The sequence below is a fragment of the Chlamydotis macqueenii genome, unplaced genomic scaffold, assembly GCF_036417535.1.
Source record: "Chlamydotis macqueenii isolate bChlMac1 unplaced genomic scaffold, bChlMac1.mat HAP1_SCAFFOLD_238, whole genome shotgun sequence".
Lineage (NCBI taxonomy): Eukaryota > Metazoa > Chordata > Aves > Otidiformes > Otididae > Chlamydotis > Chlamydotis macqueenii.
In genome coordinates this window covers 109,001-130,319 of record NW_028239107.1, presented here as the reverse complement: position 1 = coordinate 130,319, position 21,319 = coordinate 109,001, and positions in this window count along the sequence as shown.

The following is a 21,319-nucleotide window of genomic DNA, read 5'->3' as shown; positions in this document are numbered from 1 at the left end:
AAAAATGCAGGATTTGGGGGGCGAAATGTGGGAATTTGGGTCAAAATTGTGGGCTTTGGGGGGCGAAATGTGGGAATTTGGGGCAAAAAAGTGGGATTTGGGGGAAATTGCAGGATGTTGGGGCAAAAATGTGGGCTTCAGGGGGCGAAATGTGGGATTTTGGTGCGAAATGTGGAATTTGGGGCAAAAATGCGGGATTTGGGGCGCGAAATGTGGGAATTTGGGGGGAAATTGCAGGATTTTGGGGCAAAAATGTGGGATTTGGGGGGCAAAATGGGGGAATTTGGGGGGAAATCGCGGGACTTTGGAAGAAAACTGCGGAATTTGGGTGGCAAAATGTGGGAATTTGGGTCAAAAATGCGGGATTTGGGGGGCGAAATGTGGGAATTTGGGGCGAAATTGCAGGATTTGGGGGCAAAATGTGGGGTTTTAGGGTAAAAATGGGGGATTTTGGGTGAAATCGTGGAATTTTGGGTGGCAAAATTTGGGAATTTGGTGTGAAATGTGGGAATTCATGGCAAAAATGCGGGATTTGGGGGCAAAATGTGGGATTTTGGGGGTAAATTGTGGGATTTTGGTGCAAAATGCAGGAATTTGGGGCAAAAATGGGGGATTTGTGGGGAAATCGTGGGATTTAGGGGGCAAAATGTTGGATTTTGGTGCAAAATGCGGGGATTTGGGTCAAAAATGTGGGATTTGGGGGCAAAATGGGGGAATTTGGGTCAAAAATGTGGGATTTGGGGGGCAAAATGTTGGAATTTGGTGTAAAATGTGGGAATTTGGGGCAAAAATGCGGGATTTGGGGGGCGAGATGGGGGAATTTGGGGGGAAATCGCTGGATTTTGGGGCAAAATGTGAGATATTGGTGTAAAATGTGGGGATTTGGGTCAAAAATGTGGGATTTTGGGGGGAAATTGCAGGATTTTGGGTGCAAAATGTGGGGTTTTAGGTCAAAAATGGGGGATTTGGGGGGAAATCGTGGGATTTTGGGGGCGAAATGTGGGATTTTGGTGTAAAATGTGGGGATTTGTGTCAAAAATGCGGGATTTGGGGGGCAAAACGGGGGAATTTGGGGGGAAATCACGGGATTTGGGGGGCAAAAATGTGGGAATTTGGTGTGAAATGCGGGAATTTGGGGCAAAATGTGGGATTTTGTTGCGAAATGCGGGAATTTGGTGCAAAGATGTGGGATTTTGGGGAAAAATTGCGGGATTTTGAGGGGAAAATTGCAGGATTTGGGTGCAAAATGTGGGGTTTTAGGTCAAAAATGGGGGATTTTGGGGGAAATCGTGGAATTTTGGGTGGCAAAATGTGGGTATTTGGTGTGAAATGTGGGAATTTGGGGCAAAAATATGGGATTTGTGGGGCAAAATGTGGGAATTTGGGTCAAAAATACGGGATTTTGGGGGCAAAATGTGGGAATTTGGTGTTAAATGTGGGAATTCAGGGCAAAAATGCAGGATTTGGGGGCAAAATGTGGGATTTTGGGGGTAAATTGTGGGATTTTGGTGCAAAATGCAGGAATTTGGGGCAAAAATGGGGGATTTGTGGGGAAATCGTGGGATTTGGGGGGCAAAATGTTGGATTTTGGTGCAAAATGCGGGGATTTGGGTCAAAAATGTGGGATTTGGGGGCAAAATGGGGGAATTTGGGTCAAAAATGTGGGATTTGGGGGGCAAAATGTTGGAATTTGGTGTAAAATGTGGGAATTTGGGCAAAAATGGGGGATTTGGGGGGCGAAATTGGGGAATTTGGGGCAAAAATGCGGGATTTGGGGGGCAAAATGTGGGATATTGGTGTGAAATGCGGAAATTTGGGGGAAAAATGTGGGATTTGGGGGTAAATTGCAGGATTTTGGTGTAAAATGTGGGAATGCAGGGCAAAAATGTGGGATTTGGGAAGCAAAATGGGGGATTTTGGGGGGAAATTGCAGGATTTGGGGGGCAAAATGTGCGGTTTTAGGGTAAAAATGGGGGATTTGGGGGGAAATCGCGGGATTTTGGGGGCAAAATGTGGGAATTTGGTGTGAAATGTGCGAATTTGGGTCAAAATTGTGGGCTTTGGGGGGCGAAATGGGGGAATTTGGGGGGAAATCGCGGGACTTTGGAAGAAAAATGGGGGATTTGGGGGGCGAAATGTGGGAATTTGGGTCAAAAATGTGGGATTTGGGGGGCAAAATGTGGGAATTTGGGGGAAATTGCAGGATGTTGGGGCAAAAATGTGGGCTTCAGGGGGCGAAATGTGGGATTTTGGTGCGAAATGTGGAATTTGGGGCAAAAATGCGGGATTTGGGGCGCGAAATGTGGGAATTTGGGGGGAAATTGCAGGATTTTGGGGCAAAAATGTGGGATTTGGGGGGCTAAACGGGGGAATTTGGGGGAAATCGCGGGATTTTGGGGGCAAAATGGGGGAATTTGGTGCGAAATGCGGGGTTTGGGGTCAAAAATGCGTGATTTGGGGGCAAAATGGGGGAATTTGGGGAAAAATGTGGGATTTGGGGGGCAAAATGTGGGATTTTGGTGTAAAATGTGGGGATTTGGGTCAAAAATGTGGGATTTTGGGGGGCGAAACGGGGGGATTTGTGGGGAAATCGTGGGATTTTGGGGCAAAAATGCGAGATTTGTCGAGCGAAATGGGTGAATTTGGGGCAAAAATGTGGGATTTGGGGGTAAATTGCAGGATTTTGGTGTAAAATGTGGGAATGCAGGGCAAAAATGTGGGATTTGGGAAGCAAAATGGGGGATTTTGGGGGGAAATTGCAGGATTTGGGGGGCAAAATGTGCGGTTTTAGGGTAAAAATGGGGGATTTGGGGGGAAATCGCGGGATTTTGGGGGCAAAATGTGGGAATTGCTTGTGAAATGTGCGAATTTGGGTCAAAATTGTGCGCTTTGGGGGCGAAATGGGGGAATTTGGGGCAAAAATGCAGGATTTGGGGGGCGAAATGTGGGAATTTGGGTCAAAATTGTGGGATTTGGGGGGCGAAATGTGGGAATTTGGGGCAAAAAAGTGGGATTTGGGGGGCGAAATGGGGGAATTTGGTGTTAAAGTTGGTAATTCAGGGCAAAAATGTGGGATTTGGGGGGCAAAATGGGGGAATTTGGGGGGAAATCGCGGGACTTTGGAAGAAAACTGCGGAATTTGGGTGGCAAAATGTGGGAATTTGGGTCAAAAATGTGGGATTTGGGGGGCGAAATGTGGGAATTTGGGGCGAAATTGCAGGATTTGGGGGCAAAATGTGGGGTTTTAGGGTAAAAATGGGGGATTTTGGGGGAAATCGTGGAATTTTGGGTGGCAAAATGTGGGAATTTGGTGTGAAATGTGGGAATTCATGGCAAAAATGCGGGATTTGGGGGCAAAATGTGGGATTTTGGGGGTAAATTGTGGGATTTTGGTGCAAAATGCAGGAATTTGGGGCAAAAATGGGGGATTTGTGGGGAAATCGTGGGATTTTGGGGGCAAAATGTTGGATTTTGGTGCAAAATGCGGGGATTTGGGTCAAAAATGTGGGATTTGGGGGCAAAATGGGGGAATTTGGGTCAAAAATGTGGGATTTGGGGGGCAAAATGTTGGAATTTGGTGTAAAATGTGGGAATTTGGGGCAAAAATGGGGGATTTGGGGGGCGAGATGGGGGAATTTGGGGGAAATCGCTGGATTTTGGGGCAAAATGTGAGATATTGGTGTAAAATGTGGGGATTTGGGTCAAAAATGTGGGATTTTGGGGGGAAATTGCTGGATTTTGGGTGCAAAATGTGGGGTTTTAGGTCAAAAATGGGGGATTTGGGGGGAAATCGTGGGATTTGGGGGGCGAAATGTGGGATTTTGGTGTAAAATGTGGGGATTTGTGTCAAAAATGCGGGATTTGGGGGGCAAAACGGGGGAATTTGGGGGGAAATAACGGGATTTGGGGGCAAAAATGTGGGAATTTGGTGTGAAATGCGGGAATTTGGGGCAAAATGTGGGATTTTGGGGAAAAATTGCGGGATTTTGAGGGGAAAATTGCAGGATTTGGGTGCAAAATGTGGGGTTTTAGGTCAAAAATGGGGGATTTTGGGGGAAATCGTGGGGTTTTGGGTGGCAAAATGTGGGTATTTGGTGTGAAATGTGGGAATTTGGGGCAAAAATGTGGGATTTGGGGGGCAAAATGTGGGAATTTGGGGCAAAAATACGGGATTTTGGGGGCAAAATGTGGGAATTTGGTGTGAAATGTGGGAATTCAGGGCAAAAATGCAGGATTTGGGGGCAAAATGTGGGATTTTGGGGGTAAATTGTGGGATTTTGGTGCAAAATGCAGGAATTTGGGGCAAAAATGGGGGATTTGTGGGGAAATCGTGGGATTTTGGGGGCAAAATGTTGGATTTTGGTGCAAAATGCGGGGATTTGGGTCAAAAATGTGGGATTTGGGGGCAAAATGGGGGAATTTGGGTCAAAAATGTGGGATTTGGGGGCAAAATGTGGGAATTTGGTGTAAAATGTGGGAATTTGGGGCAAAAATGGGGGATTTGGGGGGCGAAATTGGGGAATTTGGGGCAAAAATGCGGGATTTGGGGGGCAAAATGTGGGATATTGGTGTGAAATGCGGAAATTTGGGGGAAAAATGTGGGATTTGGGGAGAAATTGCAGGATTTTGGTGTAAAATGTGGGAATGCAGGGCAAAAATGTGGGATTTGGGAAGCAAAATGGGGGATTTTGGGGGGAAATTGCAGGATTTGGGGGGCAAAATGTGCGGTTTTAGGGTAAAAATGGGGGATTTGGGGGGAAATCGCGGGATTTTGGGGGCAAAATGTGGGAATTTGGTGTGAAATGTGCGAATTTGGGTCAAAATTGTGCGCTTTGGGGGCGAAATGGGGGAATTTGGGGCAAAAATGCAGGATTTGGGGGGCGAAATGTGGGAATTTGGGTCAAAATTGTGGGCTTTGGGGGGCGAAATGTGGGAATTTGGGGCAAAAAAGTGGGATTTGGGGGGCGAAATGGGGGAATTTGGTGTTAAAGTTGGGAATTCAGGGCAAAAATGTGGGATTTGGGGGGCAAAATGGGGGAATTTGGGGGGAAATCGCGGGACTTTGGAAGAAAACTGCGGAATTTGGGTGGCAAAATGTGGGAATTTGGGTCAAAAATGTGGGATTTGGGGGGCGAAATGTGGGAATTTGGGGCGAAATTGCAGGATTTGGGGGCAAAATGTGGGGTTTTAGGGTAAAAATGGGGGATTTTGGGGGAAATCGTGGAATTTTGGGTGGCAAAATGTGGGAATTTGGTGTGAAATGTGGGAATTCATGGCAAAAATGCGGGATTTGGGGGCAAAATGTGGGATTTTGGGGGTAAATTGTGGGATTTTGGTGCAAAATGCAGGAATTTGGGGCAAAAATGGGGGATTTGTGGGGAAATCGTGGGATTTTGGGGGCAAAATGTTGGATTTTGGTGCAAAATGCGGGGATTTGGGTCAAAAATGTGGGATTTGGGGGCAAAATGGGGGAATTTGGGTCAAAAATGTGGGATTTGGGGGGCAAAATGTTGGAATTTGGTGTAAAATGTGGGAATTTGGGGCAAAAATGGGGGATTTGGGGGGCGAGATGGGGGAATTGGGGGGAAATCGCTGGATTTTGGGGCAAAATGTGAGATATTGGTGTAAAATGTGGGGATTTGGGTCAAAAATGTGGGATTTTGGGGGGAAATTGCAGGATTTTGGGTGCAAAATGTGGAGTTTTAGGTCAAAAATGGGGGATTTGGGGGGAAATCGTGGGATTTGGGGGGCGAAATGTGGGATTTTGGTGTAAAATGTGGGGATTTGTGTCAAAAATGCGGGATTTGGGGGGCAAAACGGGGGAATTTGGGGGGAAATCACGGGATTTGGGGGCAAAAATGTGGGAATTTGGTGTGAAATGCGGGAATTTGGGGCAAAATGTGGGATTTTGGGGAAAAATTGCGGGATTTTGAGGGGAAAATTGCAGGATTTGGGTGCAAAATGTGGGGTTTTAGGTCAAAAATGGGGGATTTTGGGGGAAATCGTGGGGTTTTGGGTGGCAAAATGTGGGTATTTGGTGTGAAATGTGGGAATTTGGGGCAAAAATGTGGGATTTGGGGGGCAAAATGTGGGAATTTGGGGCAAAAATACGGGATTTTGGGGGCAAAATGTGGGAATTTGGTGTGAAATGTGGGAATTCAGGGCAAAAATGCAGGATTTGGGGGCAAAATGTGGGATTTTGGGGGTAAATTGTGGGATTTTGGTGCAAAATGCAGGAATTTGGGGCAAAAATGGGGGATTTGTGGGGAAATCGTGGGATTTTGGGGGCAAAATGTTGGATTTTGGTGCAAAATGCGGGGATTTGGGTCAAAAATGTGGGATTTGGGGGCAAAATGGGGGAATTTGGGTCAAAAATGTGGGATTTGGGGGCAAAATGTGGGAATTTGGTGTAAAATGTGGGAATTTGGGGCAAAAATGTGGGATTTGGGGGGCGAAATTGGGGAATTTGGGGCAAAAATGCGGGATTTGGGGGGCAAAATGTGGGATATTGGTGTGAAATGCGGAAATTTGGGGGAAAAATGTGGGATTTGGGGGTAAATTGCAGGATTTTGGTGTAAAATGTGGGAATGCAGGGCAAAAATGTGGGATTTGGGAAGCAAAATGGGGGATTTTGGGGGGAAATTGCAGGATTTGGGGGGCAAAATGTGCGGTTTTAGGGTAAAAATGGGGGATTTGGGGGGAAATCGCGGGATTTTGGGGGCAAAATGTGGGAATTTGGTGTGAAATGTGCGAATTTGGGTCAAAATTGTGGGCTTTGGGGGGCGAAATGGGGGAATTTGGGGGGAAATCGCGGGACTTTGGAAGAAAAATGTGGGATTTGGGGGGCGAAATGTGGGAATTTGGGTCAAAAATGTGGGATTTGGGGGGCGAAATGTGGGAATTTGGGGGAAATTGCAGGATGTTGGGGCAAAAATGTGGGCTTCAGGGGGCGAAATGTGGGATTTTGGTGCGAAATGTGGAATTTGGGGCAAAAATGCGGGATTTGGGGCGCGAAATGTGGGAATTTGGGGGGAAATTGCAGGATTTTGGGGCAAAAATGTGGGATTTGGGGGGCAAAATGGGGGAATTTGGGGGGAAATCGCGGGACTTTGGAAGAAAACTGCGGAATTTGGGTGGCAAAATGTGGGAATTTGGGTCCAAAATGTGGGATTTGGGGGGCGAAATGTGGGAATTTGGGGCGAAATTGCAGGATTTGGGGGCAAAATGTGGGGTTTTAGGGTAAAAATGGGGGATTTTGGGGGAAATCGTGGAATTTTGGGTGGCAAAATGTGGGAATTTGGTGTGAAATGTGGGAATTCAGGGCAAAAATGCGGGATTTGGGGGCAAAATGTGGGATTTTGGGGGTAAATTGTGGGATTTTGGTGCAAAATGCAGGAATTTGGGGCAAAACTGGGGGATTTGTGGGGAAATCGTGGGATTTAGGGGGCAAAATGTTGGATTTTGGTGCAAAATGCGGGGATTTGGGTCAAAAATGTGGGATTTGGGGGCAAAATGGGGGAATTTGGGTCAAAAATGTGGGATTTGGGGGGCAAAATGTTGGAATTTGGTGTAAAATGTGGGAATTTGGGGCAAAAATGCGGGATTTGGGGGGCGAGATGGGGGAATTTGGGGGGAAATCGCTGGATTTTGGGGCAAAATGTGAGATATTGGTGTAAAATGTGGGGATTTGGGTCAAAAATGTGGGATTTTGGGGGGAAATTGCTGGATTTTGGGTGCAAAATGTGGGGTTTTAGGTCAAAAATGGGGGATTTGGGGGGAAATCGTGGGATTTGGGGGGCGAAATGTGGGATTTTGGTGTAAAATGTGGGGATTTGTGTCAAAAATGCGGGATTTGGGGGGCAAAACGGGGGAATTTGGGGGGAAATCACGGGATTTGGGGGCAAAAATGTGGGAATTTGGTGTGAAATGCGGGAATTTGGGGCAAAATGTGGGATTTTGGGGAAAAATTGCGGGATTTTGAGGGGAAAATTGCAGGATTTGGGTGCAAAATGTGGGGTTTTAGGTCAAAAATGGGGGATTTTGGGGGAAATCGTGGGGTTTTGGGTGGCAAAATGTGGGTATTTGGTGTGAAATGTGGGAATTTGGGGCAAAAATGTGGGATTTGGGGGGCAAAATGTGGGAATTTGGGGCAAAAATACGGGATTTTGGGGGCAAAATGTGGGAATTTGGTGTGAAATGTGGGAATTCAGGGCAAAAATGCAGGATTTGGGGGCAAAATGTGGGATTTTGGGGGTAAATTGTGGGATTTTGGTGCAAAATGCAGGAATTTGGGGCAAAAATGGGGGATTTGTGGGGAAATCGTGGGATTTTGGGGGCAAAATGTTGGATTTTGGTGCAAAATGCGGGGATTTGGGTCAAAAATGTGGGATTTGGGGGCAAAATGGGGGAATTTGGGTCAAAAATGTGGGATTTGGGGGGCAAAATGTTGGAATTTGGTGTAAAATGTGGGAATTTGGGGCAAAAATGGGGGATTTGGGGGGCGAGATGGGGGAATTGGGGGGAAATCGCTGGATTTTGGGGCAAAATGTGAGATATTGGTGTAAAATGTGGGGATTTGGGTCAAAAATGTGGGATTTTGGGGGGAAATTGCAGGATTTTGGGTGCAAAATGTGGAGTTTTAGGTCAAAAATGGGGGATTTGGGGGGAAATCGTGGGATTTGGGGGGCGAAATGTGGGATTTTGGTGTAAAATGTGGGGATTTGTGTCAAAAATGCGGGATTTGGGGGGCAAAACGGGGGAATTTGGGGGGAAATCACGGGATTTGGGGGCAAAAATGTGGGAATTTGGTGTGAAATGCGGGAATTTGGGGCAAAATGTGGGATTTTGGGGAAAAATTGCGGGATTTTGAGGGGAAAATTGCAGGATTTGGGTGCAAAATGTGGGGTTTTAGGTCAAAAATGGGGGATTTTGGGGGAAATCGTGGGGTTTTGGGTGGCAAAATGTGGGTATTTGGTGTGAAATGTGGGAATTTGGGGCAAAAATGTGGGATTTGGGGGGCAAAATGTGGGAATTTGGGGCAAAAATACGGGATTTTGGGGGCAAAATGTGGGAATTTGGTGTGAAATGTGGGAATTCAGGGCAAAAATGCAGGATTTGGGGGCAAAATGTGGGATTTTGGGGGTAAATTGTGGGATTTTGGTGCAAAATGCAGGAATTTGGGGCAAAAATGGGGGATTTGTGGGGAAATCGTGGGATTTTGGGGGCAAAATGTTGGATTTTGGTGCAAAATGCGGGGATTTGGGTCAAAAATGTGGGATTTGGGGGCAAAATGGGGGAATTTGGGTCAAAAATGTGGGATTTGGGGGCAAAATGTGGGAATTTGGTGTAAAATGTGGGAATTTGGGGCAAAAATGTGGGATTTGGGGGGCGAAATTGGGGAATTTGGGGCAAAAATGCGGGATTTGGGGGGCAAAATGTGGGATATTGGTGTGAAATGCGGAAATTTGGGGGAAAAATGTGGGATTTGGGGAGAAATTGCAGGATTTTGGTGTAAAATGTGGGAATGCAGGGCAAAAATGTGGGATTTGGGAAGCAAAATGGGGGATTTGGGGGGGAAATTGCAGGATTTGGGGGGCAAAATGTGCGGTTTTAGGGTAAAAATGGGGGATTTGGGGGGAAATCGCGGGATTTTGGGGGCAAAATGTGGGAATTTGGTGTGAAATGTGCGAATTTGGGTCAAAATTGTGGGCTTTGGGGGGCGAAATGGGGGAATTTGGGGGGAAATCGCGGGACTTTGGAAGAAAAATGTGGGATTTGGGGGGCGAAATGTGGGAATTTGGGTCAAAAATGTGGGATTTGGGGGGCGAAATGTGGGAATTTGGGGGAAATTGCAGGATGTTGGGGCAAAAATGTGGGCTTCAGGGGGCGAAATGTGGGATTTTGGTGCGAAATGTGGAATTTGGGGCAAAAATGCGGGATTTGGGGCGCGAAATGTGGGAATTTGGGGGGAAATTGCAGGATTTTGGGGCAAAAATGTGGGATTTGGGGGGCAAAATGGGGGAATTTGGGGGGAAATCGCGGGACTTTGGAAGAAAACTGCGGAATTTGGGTGGCAAAATGTGGGAATTTGGGTCCAAAATGTGGGATTTGGGGGGCGAAATGTGGGAATTTGGGGCGAAATTGCAGGATTTGGGGGCAAAATGTGGGGTTTTAGGGTAAAAATGGGGGATTTTGGGGGAAATCGTGGAATTTTGGGTGGCAAAATGTGGGAATTTGGTGTGAAATGTGGGAATTCAGGGCAAAAATGTGGGATTTGGGGGCAAAATGTGGGATTTTGGGGGTAAATTGTGGGATTTTGGTGCAAAATGCAGGAATTTGGGGCAAAACTGGGGGATTTGTGGGGAAATCGTGGGATTTAGGGGGCAAAATGTTGGATTTTGGTGCAAAATGCGGGGATTTGGGTCAAAAATGTGGGATTTGGGGGCAAAATGGGGGAATTTGGGTCAAAAATGTGGGATTTGGGGGGCAAAATGTTGGAATTTGGTGTAAAATGTGGGAATTTGGGGCAAAAATGCGGGATTTGGGGGGCGAGATGGGGGAATTTGGGGGGAAATCGCTGGATTTTGGGGCAAAATGTGAGATATTGGTGTAAAATGTGGGGATTTGGGTCAAAAATGTGGGATTTTGGGGGGAAATTGCAGGATTTTGGGTGCAAAATGTGGGGTTTTAGGTCAAAAATGGGGGATTTGGGGGGAAATCGTGGGATTTTGGGGGCGAAATGTGGGATTTTGGTGTAAAATGTGGGGATTTGTGTCAAAAATGCGGGATTTGGGGGGCAAAACGGGGGAATTTGGGGGGAAATCACGGGATTTGGGGGCAAAAATGTGGGAATTTGGTGTGAAATGCGGGAATTTGGGGCAAAATGTGGGATTTTGTTGCGAAATGCGGGAATTTGGTGCAAAGATGTGGGATTTTGGGGAAAAATTGCGGGATTTTGAGGGGAAAATTGCAGGATTTGGGTGCAAAATGTGGGGTTTTAGGTCAAAAATGGGGGATTTTGGGGGAAATCGTGGGGTTTTGGGTGGCAAAATGTGGGTATTTGGTGTGAAATGTGGGAATTTGGGGCAAAAATGTGGGATTTGGGGGGCAAAATGTGGGAATTTGGGGCAAAAATACGGGATTTTGGGGGCAAAATGTGGGAATTTGGTGTGAAATGTGGGAATTCAGGGCAAAAATGCAGGATTTGGGGGCAAAATGTGGGATTTTGGGGGTAAATTGTGGGATTTTGGTGCAAAATGCAGGAATTTGGGGCAAAAATGGGGGATTTGTGGGGAAATCGTGGGATTTAGGGGGCAAAATGTTGGATTTTGGTGCAAAATGCGGGGATTTGGGTCAAAAATGTGGGATTTGGGGGTAAATTTTGGGATTTTGGTGCAAAATGCAGGAATTTGGGGCAAAAATGTGGGATTTGGGGGGCAAAATGTTGGAATTTGGTGTAAAATGTGGGAATTTGGGGCAAAAATGGGGGATTTGGGGGGCGAAATTGGGGAATTTGGGGCAAAAATGCGGGATTTGGGGGGCAAAATGTGGGATATTGGTGTGAAATGCGGAAATTTGGGGGAAAAATGTGGGATTTGGGGGTAAATTGCAGGATTTTGGTGTAAAATGTGGGAATGCAGGGCAAAAATGTGGGATTTGGGAAGCAAAATGGGGGATTTTGGGGGGAAATTGCAGGATTTGGGGGGCAAAATGTGCGGTTTTAGGGTAAAAATGGGGGATTTGGGGGGAAATCGCGGGATTTTGGGGGCAAAATGTGGGAATTTGGTGTGAAATGTGGGAATTTGGGTCAAAATTGTGGGCTTTGGGGGGCGAAATGGGGGAATTTGGGGGGAAATCGCGGGACTTTGGAAGAAAAATGTGGGATTTGGGGGGCGAAATGTGGGAATTTGGGTCAAAAATGTGGGATTTGGGGGGCGAAATGTGGGAATTTGGGGGAAATTGCAGGATGTTGGGGCAAAAATGTGGGCTTCAGGGGGCGAAATGTGGGATTTTGGTGCGAAATGTGGAATTTGGGGCAAAAATGCGGGATTTGGGGCGCGAAATGTGGGAATTTGGGGGGAAATTGCAGGATTTTGGGGCAAAAATGTGGGATTTGGGGGGCAAAATGGGGGAATTTGGGGGGAAATCGCGGGACTTTGGAAGAAAACTGCGGAATTTGGGTGGCAAAATGTGGGAATTTGGGTCCAAAATGTGGGATTTGGGGGGCGAAATGTGGGAATTTGGGGCGAAATTGCAGGATTTGGGGGCAAAATGTGGGGTTTTAGGGTAAAAATGGGGGATTTTGGGGGAAATCGTGGAATTTTGGGTGGCAAAATGTGGGAATTTGGTGTGAAATGTGGGAATTCATGGCAAAAATGCGGGATTTGGGGGCAAAATGTGGGATTTTGGGGGTAAATTGTGGGATTTTGGTGCAAAATGCAGGAATTTGGGGCAAAACTGGGGGATTTGTGGGGAAATCGTGGGATTTAGGGGGCAAAATGTTGGATTTTGGTGCAAAATGCGGGGATTTGGGTCAAAAATGTGGGATTTGGGGGCAAAATGGGGGAATTTGGGTCAAAAATGTGGGATTTGGGGGGCAAAATGTTGGAATTTGGTGTAAAATGTGGGAATTTGGGGCAAAAATGCGGGATTTGGGGGGCGAGATGGGGGAATTTGGGGGGAAATCGCTGGATTTTGGGGCAAAATGTGAGATATTGGTGTAAAATGTGGGGATTTGGGTCAAAAATGTGGGATTTTGGGGGGAAATTGCAGGATTTTGGGTGCAAAATGTGGGGTTTTAGGTCAAAAATGGGGGATTTGGGGGGAAATCGTGGGATTTTGGGGGCGAAATGTGGGATTTTGGTGTAAAATGTGGGGATTTGTGTCAAAAATGCGGGATTTGGGGGGCAAAACGGGGGAATTTGGGGGGAAATCACGGGATTTGGGGGCAAAAATGTGGGAATTTGGTGTGAAATGCGGGAATTTGGGGCAAAATGTGGGATTTTGTTGCGAAATGCGGGAATTTGGTGCAAAGATGTGGGATTTTGGGGAAAAATTGCGGGATTTTGAGGGGAAAATTGCAGGATTTGGGTGCAAAATGTGGGGTTTTAGGTCAAAAATGGGGGATTTTGGGGGAAATCGTGGAATTTTGGGTGGCAAAATGTGGGTATTTGGTGTGAAATGTGGGAATTTGGGGCAAAAATGTGGGATTTGTGGGGCAAAATGTGGGAATTTGTGGCAAAAATACGGGATTTTGGGGGCAAAATGTGGGAATTTGGTGTGAAATGTGGGAATTCAGGGCAAAAATGCAGGATTTGGGGGCAAAATGTGGGATTTTGGGGGTAAATTGTGGGATTTTGGTGCAAAATGCAGGAATTTGGGGCAAAAATGGGGGATTTGTGGGGAAATCGTGGGATTTGGGGGGCAAAATGTTGGATTTTGGTGCAAAATGCGGGGATTTGGGTCAAAAATGTGGGATTTGGGGGCAAAATGGGGGAATTTGGGTCAAAAATGTGGGATTTGGGGGGCAAAATGTTGGAATTTGGTGTAAAATGTGGGAATTTGGGGCAAAAATGGGGGATTTGGGGGGCGAAATTGGGGAATTTGGGGCAAAAATGCGGGATTTGGGGGGCAAAATGTGGGATATTGGTGTGAAATGCGGAAATTTGGGGGAAAAATGTGGGATTTGGGGGTAAATTGCAGGATTTTGGTGTAAAATGTGGGAATGCAGGGCAAAAATGTGGGATTTGGGAAGCAAAATGGGGGATTTTGGGGGGAAATTGCAGGATTTGGGGGGCAAAATGTGCGGTTTTAGGGTAAAAATGGGGGATTTGGGGGGAAATCGCGGGATTTTGGGGGCAAAATGTGGGAATTTGGTGTGAAATGTGCGAATTTGGGTCAAAATTGTGGGCTTTGGGGGGCGAAATGGGGGAATTTGGGGGGAAATCGCGGGACTTTGGAAGAAAAATGTGGGATTTGGGGGGCGAAATGTGGGAATTTGGGTCAAAAATGTGGGATTTGGGGGGCGAAATGTGGGAATTTGGGGGAAATTGCAGGATGTTGGGGCAAAAATGTGGGCTTCAGGGGGCGAAATGTGGGATTTTGGTGCGAAATGTGGAATTTGGGGCAAAAATGCGGGATTTGGGGCGCGAAATGTGGGAATTTGGGGGGAAATTGCAGGATTTTGGGGCAAAAATGTGGGATTTGGGGGGCAAAATGGGGGAATTTGGGGGGAAATCGCGGGACTTTGGAAGAAAACTGCGGAATTTGGGTGGCAAAATGTGGGAATTTGGGTCCAAAATGTGGGATTTGGGGGGCGAAATGTGGGAATTTGGGGCGAAATTGCAGGATTTGGGGGCAAAATGTGGGGTTTTAGGGTAAAAATGGGGGATTTTGGGGGAAATCGTGGAATTTTGGGTGGCAAAATGTGGGAATTTGGTGTGAAATGTGGGAATTCAGGGCAAAAATGCGGGATTTGGGGGCAAAATGTGGGATTTTGGGGGTAAATTGTGGGATTTTGGTGCAAAATGCAGGAATTTGGGGCAAAACTGGGGGATTTGTGGGGAAATCGTGGGATTTAGGGGGCAAAATGTTGGATTTTGGTGCAAAATGCGGGGATTTGGGTCAAAAATGTGGGATTTGGGGGCAAAATGTGGGAATTTGGGTCAAAAATGTGGGATTTGGGGGGCGAGATGGGGGAATTTGGGGGGAAATCGCTGGATTTTGGGGCAAAATGTGAGATATTGGTGTAAAATGTGGGGATTTGGGTCAAAAATGTGGGATTTTGGGGGGAAATTGCAGGATTTTGGGTGCAAAATGTGGGGTTTTAGGTCAAAAATGGGGGATTTGGGGGGAAATCGTGGGATTTTGGGGGCGAAATGTGGGATTTTGGTGTAAAATGTGGGGATTTGTGTCAAAAATGCGGGATTTGGGGGGCAAAACGGGGGAATTTGGGGGGAAATCACGGGATTTGGGGGCAAAAATGTGGGAATTTGGTGTGAAATGCGGGAATTTGGGGCAAAATGTGGGATTTTGTTGCGAAATGCGGGAATTTGGTGCAAAGATGTGGGATTTTGGGGAAAAATTGCGGGATTTTGAGGGGAAAATTGCAGGATTTGGGTGCAAAATGTGGGGTTTTAGGTCAAAAATGGGGGATTTTGGGGGAAATCGTGGGGTTTTGGGTGGCAAAATGTGGGTATTTGGTGTGAAATGTGGGAATTTGGGGCAAAAATGTGGGATTTGGGGGGCAAAATGTGGGAATTTGGGGCAAAAATACGGGATTTTGGGGGCAAAATGTGGGAATTTGGTGTTAAATGTGGGAATTCAGGGCAAAAATGCAGGATTTGGGGGCAAAATGTGGGATTTTGGGGGTAAATTGTGGGATTTTGGTGCAAAATGCAGGAATTTGGGGCAAAAATGGGGGATTTGTGGGGAAATCGTGGGATTTTGGGGGCAAAATGTTGGATTTTGGTGCAAAATGCGGGGATTTGGGTCAAAAATGTGGGATTTGGGGGCAAAATGGGGGAATTTGGGTCAAAAATGTGGGATTTGGGGGCAAAATGTGGGAATTTGGTGTAAAATGTGGGAATTTGGGGCAAAAATGGGGGATTTGGGGGGCGAAATTGGGGAATTTGGGGCAAAAATGCGGGATTTGGGGGGCAAAATGTGGGATATTGGTGTGAAATGCGGAAATTTGGGGGAAAAATGTGGGATTTGGGGGTAAATTGCAGGATTTTGGTGTAAAATGTGGGAATGCAGGGCAAAAATGTGGGATTTGGGAAGCAAAATGGGGGATTTTGGGGGGAAATTGCAGGATTTGGGGGGCAAAATGTGCGGTTTTAGGGTAAAAATGGGGGATTTGGGGGGAAATCGCGGGATTTTGGGGGCAAAATGTGGGAATTTGGTGTGAAATGTGCGAATTTGGGTCAAAATTGTGGGCTTTGGGGGGCGAAATGGGGGAATTTGGGGGGAAATCGCGGGACTTTGGAAGAAAAATGTGGGATTTGGGGGGCGAAATGTGGGAATTTGGGTCAAAAATGTGGGATTTGGGGGGCGAAATGTGGGAATTTGGGGGAAATTGCAGGATGTTGGGGCAAAAATGTGGGCTTCAGGGGGCGAAATGTGGGATTTTGGTGCGAAATGTGGAATTTGGGGCAAAAATGCGGGATTTGGGGCGCGAAATGTGGGAATTTGGGGGGAAATTGCAGGATTTTGGGGCAAAAATGTGGGATTTGGGGGGCAAAATGGGGGAATTTGGGGGGAAATCGCGGGACTTTGGAAGAAAACTGCGGAATTTGGGTGGCAAAATGTGGGAATTTGGGTCCAAAATGTGGGATTTGGGGGGCGAAATGTGGGAATTTGGGGCGAAATTGCAGGATTTGGGGGCAAAATGTGGGGTTTTAGGGTAAAAATGGGGGATTTTGGGGGAAATCGTGGAATTTTGGGTGGCAAAATGTGGGAATTTGGTGTGAAATGTGGGAATTCAGGGCAAAAATGCGGGATTTGGGGGCAAAATGTGGGATTTTGGGGGTAAATTGTGGGATTTTGGTGCAAAATGCAGGAATTTGGGGCAAAACTGGGGGATTTGTGGGGAAATCGTGGGATTTAGGGGGCAAAATGTTGGATTTTGGTGCAAAATGCGGGGATTTGGGTCAAAAATGTGGGATTTGGGGGCAAAATGGGGGAATTTGGGTCAAAAATGTGGGATTTGGGGGGCAAAATGTTGGAATTTGGTGTAAAATGTGGGAATTTGGGGCAAAAATGCGGGATTTGGGGGGCGAGATGGGGGAATTTGGGGGGAAATCGCTGGATTTTGGGGCAAAATGTGAGATATTGGTGTAAAATGTGGGGATTTGGGTCAAAAATGTGGGATTTTGGGGGGAAATTGCAGGATTTTGGGTGCAAAATGTGGGGTTTTAGGTCAAAAATGGGGGATTTGGGGGGAAATCGTGGGATTTTGGGGGCGAAATGTGGGATTTTGGTGTAAAATGTGGGGATTTGTGTCAAAAATGCGGGATTTGGGGGGCAAAACGGGGGAATTTGGGGGGAAATCACGGGATTTGGGGGCAAAAATGTGGGAATTTGGTGTGAAATGCGGGAATTTGGGGCAAAATGTGGGATTTTGTTGCGAAATGCGGGAATTTGGTGCAAAGATGTGGGATTTTGGGGAAAAATTGCGGGATTTTGAGGGGAAAATTGCAGGATTTGGGTGCAAAATGTGGGGTTTTAGGTCAAAAATGGGGGATTTTGGGGGAAATCGTGGAATTTTGGGTGGCAAAATGTGGGTATTTGGTGTGAAATGTGGGAATTTGGGGCAAAAATGTGGGATTTGTGGGGCAAAATGTGGGAATTTGTGGCAAAAATACGGGATTTTGGGGGCAAAATGTGGGAATTTGGTGTGAAATGTGGGAATTCAGGGCAAAAATGCAGGATTTGGGGGCAAAATGTGGGATTTTGGGGGTAAATTGTGGGATTTTGGTGCAAAATGCAGGAATTTGGGGCAAAAATGGGGGATTTGTGGGGAAATCGTGGGATTTGGGGGGCAAAATGTTGGATTTTGGTGCAAAATGCGGGGATTTGGGTCAAAAATGTGGGATTTGGGGGCAAAATGGGGGAATTTGGGTCAAAAATGTGGGATTTGGGGGGCAAAATGTTGGAATTTGGTGTAAAATGTGGGAATTTGGGGCAAAAATGGGGGATTTGGGGGGCGAAATTGGGGAATTTGGGGCAAAAATGCGGGATTTGGGGGGCAAAATGTGGGATATTGGTGTGAAATGCGGAAATTTGGGGGAAAAATGTGGGATTTGGGGGTAAATTGCAGGATTTTGGTGTAAAATGTGGGAATGCAGGGCAAAAATGTGGGATTTGGGAAGCAAAATGGGGGATTTTGGGGGGAAATTGCAGGATTTGGGGGGCAAAATGTGCGGTTTTAGGGTAAAAATGGGGGATTTGGGGGGAAATCGCGGGATTTTGGGGGCAAAATGTGGGAATTTGGTGTGAAATGTGCGAATTTGGGTCAAAATTGTGGGCTTTGGGGGGCGAAATGGGGGAATTTGGGGGGAAATCGCGGGACTTTGGAAGAAAAATGTGGGATTTGGGGGGCGAAATGTGGGAATTTGGGTCAAAAATGTGGGATTTGGGGGGCGAAATGTGGGAATTTGGGGGAAATTGCAGGATGTTGGGGCAAAAATGTGGGCTTCAGGGGGCGAAATGTGGGATTTTGGTGCGAAATGTGGAATTTGGGGCAAAAATGCGGGATTTGGGGCGCGAAATGTGGGAATTTGGGGGGAAATTGCAGGATTTTGGGGCAAAAATGTGGGATTTGGGGGGCAAAATGGGGGAATTTGGGGGGAAATCGCGGGACTTTGGAAGAAAACTGCGGAATTTGGGTGGCAAAATGTGGGAATTTGGGTCAAAAATGTGGGATTTGGGGGCGAAATGTGGGAATTTGGGGCGAAATTGCAGGATTTGGGGGCAAAATGTGGGGTTTTAGGGTAAAAATGGGGGATTTTGGGGGAAATCGTGGAATTTTGGGTGGCAAAATGTGGGAATTTGGTGTGAAATGTGGGAATTCATGGCAAAAATGCGGGATTTGGGGGCAAAATGTGGGATTTTGGGGGTAAATTGTGGGATTTTGGTGCAAAATGCAGGAATTTGGGGCAAAAATGGGGGATTTGTGGGGAAATCGTGGGATTTTGGGGGCAAAATGTTGGATTTTGGTGCAAAATGCGGGGATTTGGGTCAAAAATGTGGGATTTGGGGGCAAAATGGGGGAATTTGGGTCAAAAATGTGGGATTTGGGGGGCAAAATGTTGGAATTTGGTGTAAAATGTGGGAATTTGGGGCAAAAATGCGGGATTTGGGGGGCGAGATGGGGGAATTTGGGGGGAAATCGCTGGATTTTGGGGCAAAATGTGAGATATTGGTGTAAAATGTGGGGATTTGGGTCAAAAATGTGGGATTTTGGGGGGAAATTGCAGGATTTTGGGTGCAAAATGTGGGGTTTTAGGTCAAAAATGGGGGATTTGGGGGGAAATCGTGGGATTTGGGGGGCGAAATGTGGGATTTTGGTGTAAAATGTGGGGATTTGTGTCAAAAATGCGGGATTTGGGGGGCAAAACGGGGGAATTTGGGGGGAAATAACGGGATTTGGGGGCAAAAATGTGGGAATTTGGTGTGAAATGCGGGAATTTGGGGCAAAATGTGGGATTTTGGGGAAAAATTGCCGGATTTTGAGGGGAAAATTGCAGGATTTGGGTGCAAAATGTGGGGTTTTAGGTCAAAAATGAGGGATTTTGGGGGAAATCGTGGGGTTTTGGGTGGCAAAATGTGGGTATTTGGTGTGAAATGTGGGAATTTGGGGCAAAAATGTGGGATTTGGGGGGCAAAATGTGGGAATTTGGGGCAAAAATACGGGATTTTGGGGGCAAAATGTGGGAATTTGGTGTTAAATGTGGGAATTCAGGGCAAAAATGCAGGATTTGGGGGCAAAATGTGGGATTTTGGGGGTAAATTGTGGGATTTTGGTGCAAAATGCAGGAATTTGGGGCAAAAATGGGGGATTTGTGGGGAAATCGTGGGATTTTGGGGGCAAAATGTTGGATTTTGGTGCAAAATGCGGGGATTTGGGTCAAAAATGTGGGATTTGGGGGCAAAATGGGGGAATTTGGGTCAAAAATGTGGGATTTGGGGGCAAAATGTGGGAATTTGGTGTAAAATGTGGGAATTTGGGGCAAAAATGGGGGATTTGGGGGGCGAAATTGGGGAATTTGGGGCAAAAATGCGGGATTTGGGGGGCAAAATGTGGGATATTGGTGTGAAATGCGGAAATTTGGGGGAAAAATGTGGGATTTGGGGGTAAATTGCAGGATTTTGGTGTAAAATGTGGGAATGCAGGGCAAAAATGTGGGATTTGGGAAGCAAAATGGGGGATTTTGGGGGGAAATTGCAGGATTTGGGGGGCAAAATGTGCGGTTTTAGGGTAAAAATGGTGGATTGGGGGGAAATCGCGGGATTTTGGGGGCAAAATGTGGGAATTTGGTGTGAAATGTGGGAATTTGGGTCAAAATTGTGGGCTTTGGGGGGCGAAATGGGGGAATTTGGGGGGAAATCGCGGGACTTTGGAAGAAAAATGTGGGATTTGGGGGGCGAAATGTGGGAATTTGGGTCAAAAATGTGGGATTTTGGGGGGCGAAATGTGGGAATTTGGGGGAAATTGCAGGATGTTGGGGCAAAAATGTGGGCTTCAGGGGGCGAAATGTGGGATTTTGGTGCGAAATGTGGAATTTGGGGCAAAAATGCGGGATTTGGGGCGCGAAATGTGGGAATTTGGGGGGAAATTGCAGGATTTTGGGGCAAAAATGTGGGATTTGGGTTGCTAAACGGGGGAATTTGGGGGAAATCGCGGGATTTTGGGGGCAAAATGGGGGAATTTGGTGCGAAATGCGGGGTTTGGGGTCAAAAATGCGTGATTTGGGGGCAAAATGGGGGAATTTGGGGAAAAATGTGGGATTTGGGGGGGAAAATGTGGGATTTTGGTGTAAAATGTGGGGATTTGGGTCAAAAATGTGGGATTTTGGGGGGCGAAACGGGGGGATTTGGGGGGAAATCGTGGGATTTTGGGGGCAAAATGTGGGATTTTGGTGCAAAATGTGGGATTTGGGGCAAAAATCGGGGATTTTTGGGGGAAATTGCAGGATTTGGGGGCAAAACGTGCGGTTTTAGGGTAAAAATGGGGGATTTGGGGGGAAATCGCGGGATTTTGGGGGCAAAATGTGGGATATTGGTGTGAAATGTGGGAATTTGGGGCAAAAATGGGGGATTTGGGGGGCAAAATGGGGGATTTGGGGGGAAATCGTGATATTTGGGGGCCAAATGTGGGATTTTGGTGTAAAACTTGGGAATTTGGGGCAAAAATGTGGGATTTCGGGGGAAATAGCGGGATTTTGGGGGCGAAATGTGGGAATTTGGGTTAAAATTGTGGGCTTTGGGGGGCGAAATTGGGGAATTTGGGTCAAAAATGCGGGATTTGGGTGGCGAAATGTGGGAATTTGGGTCAAAAATGTGGGCTTTGGGGGGCGAAATGTGGGAATTTGGGGCGAAATTGCAGGATTTGGGGGCAAAATGTGGGGTTTTAGGGTAAAAATGGGGGATTTTGGGGGAAATCGTGGGGTTTGGGGTGGCAAAATGTGGGAATTTGGTGTGAAATGTGGGAATTTGGGGCAAAAATGTGGGATTTGGGGGGCGAAATGTGGGAATTTGTGGCAAAAATACAGGATTTCGGGGGCAAAATGTGGGAATTTGGTGTCAAATGTGGGAATTC